General features: G+C 40.7%; 1 protein-coding gene across 1 annotated transcript in view; it reads right to left on the bottom strand.

Annotated features, from left to right (window-relative positions):
• Positions 1-814: 814 nt before the first annotated feature.
• The window catches only part of LOC127147261 (60S ribosomal protein L5, mitochondrial-like), a 1,757-nt gene continuing 816 nt past the window's right edge, over positions 815-1,755 (bottom strand). Inside the window, exon 1 of the mRNA XM_051080821.1 lies at positions 815-1,755. This exon is cut by the window's right edge and continues 816 nt beyond it. The gene's annotated coding sequence lies outside the window, so the exon portion shown is untranslated.

The raw sequence follows: 1,755 nt of genomic DNA, 5'->3' as shown, positions 1-1,755 counted from the left end.
GGTTAAATAATATACTAAAAAAGTACCAATATTCCGATCGGAGTTGCGGGCCTTCTCGTCGGCGGATCGGGCCCTCTCATCGGGGTTAGTATTATTGTTCTTCATCGGGGTTGTGCTATTACAGGGGTGCTATAAGGAGCTCCGCCAGTATTTCATTTTCTGATTCCTCCGCTTGCTTTAGTATCTGCGGGTAGTCTCTCATCCAGGCGAAGAAAGTTTCAGGTTCGGGGATCCTTTTTTCCGCGAGCTCGTCGTATCTTTCTGCAAGTAGCCTTTCCCTTTCTGGGACCCCATGTAGAATAATAAGTAGTAAATCCTCCTCTTGTTTGTCTTGCTGTCTTCTTAAAGTGAGGGGCCAAATAGTGAAATCGGTTTCGTCTTCATGCGCTGTCCTGAAAATGGCTTGGGGTGGATATTCTTTGTCAAGCTCTTCGAAGTTTTCTCCGTATTTGGGAAGGGGGACAACGGCGAAATTGAGTAAATTCATTTTCATTCGTTTTAAGAGTGAAAAGGATATTATCAGTCTTCTTGCCCCAGGATTTCCCGTCTTTAGGAGGTGTAAGGGGCTGTCTTCAAAGCCTTTTATATAGAGTAAGGATTCTGTCATTTCGGAAGTCAGGGGTTTCTCTACTACTTGGAGGGAGTTGTATCTGAGCACGGGGTCCGGTATCTGCCCTTGAGAGTCAAATGCAGTCCGCATGCAAATAGCTCCATAAAGGGTGGCGGGGGATCCTTTCTGCAAATTCGTCGTATCTTTCAAGGTTGGGATGCTTCGTATCTTTCAAAATTCGTCGTATCTTTCAAGGTTGGGATGCTTTTCTTTTGGCCTGCAGTAAAGGAGTTGAGAGCTCTCTTTCTCCTGTTTTCTTTCCTATATTATCTAACCGAACTGAACTAATGTGAAATAACAAAATCGAACTCAAAATAGAATTACAAATTCAGAGATCCGCCCTACTACTGTGAATTTAGATAGGGCTTACAATGGAAGTCCTTCTGTTTCGGCTGTAATGTAATTTTGAATTCAATATTGAATGAATAGAGAGATTAAATCAAGAAAAACAATGAAGAATGAAAAGAATGCTTTAAAAGAAATGGAAGAACAAAAGTCGTATGGATTCACAAAAACTACGTGGATGGATAGGAACTAAAAAAGAGAGATTGAAGTAGTTTGGACGATGAAATAATATTATTACTTCAATTCGTAATTTTTAGTTGGATAAATCTTAGTGATGGAATAATAAGTTATAATTCATTGGTTGATTGTATCATTAACCATTTCTTTCTTTTGGTGTGAGGAACTTATCATGAATCCACTGATTTCTGCCGCTTCCGTTATTGCTGCTGGGTTGGCCGTCGGGCTTGCTTCTATTGGACCTGGGATTGGTCAAGGTACTGCTGCGGGCCAAGCTGTAGAAGGGATCGCGAGACAACCCGAGGCGGAGGGAAAAATCCGAGGTACTTGATTTCTTAGTCTGGCTTTTATGGAAGCTTTAACAATTTATGGACTGGTTGTAGCATTAGCACTTTGATTTGCGAATCCTTTTGTTTAATCCTAAAAAAATGACGTATTTTGTTTCGTATTTGATTTACTTGGACTTGCTGCTCTTGCTTTTTCGAATTATATGAAGCTTTCACTCCTACAATTACTTATTCGTTGGGACAATAACCTATGGGAAGGATTGATTTGAGGATGAGGCATTAGCATACTGACTCGCCTTCTTCCTTCTTAGTCCAATCTCGAATGGAACTTTGTTT

Source organism: Cucumis melo, unplaced genomic scaffold (genome assembly GCF_025177605.1).
Source record: "Cucumis melo cultivar AY unplaced genomic scaffold, USDA_Cmelo_AY_1.0 utg001362l, whole genome shotgun sequence".
NCBI classification, from domain to species: domain Eukaryota; kingdom Viridiplantae; phylum Streptophyta; class Magnoliopsida; order Cucurbitales; family Cucurbitaceae; genus Cucumis; species Cucumis melo.
Note: the sequence above shows the minus strand (reverse complement) of the source record. Positions and strands in the feature narration are given on the sequence as shown.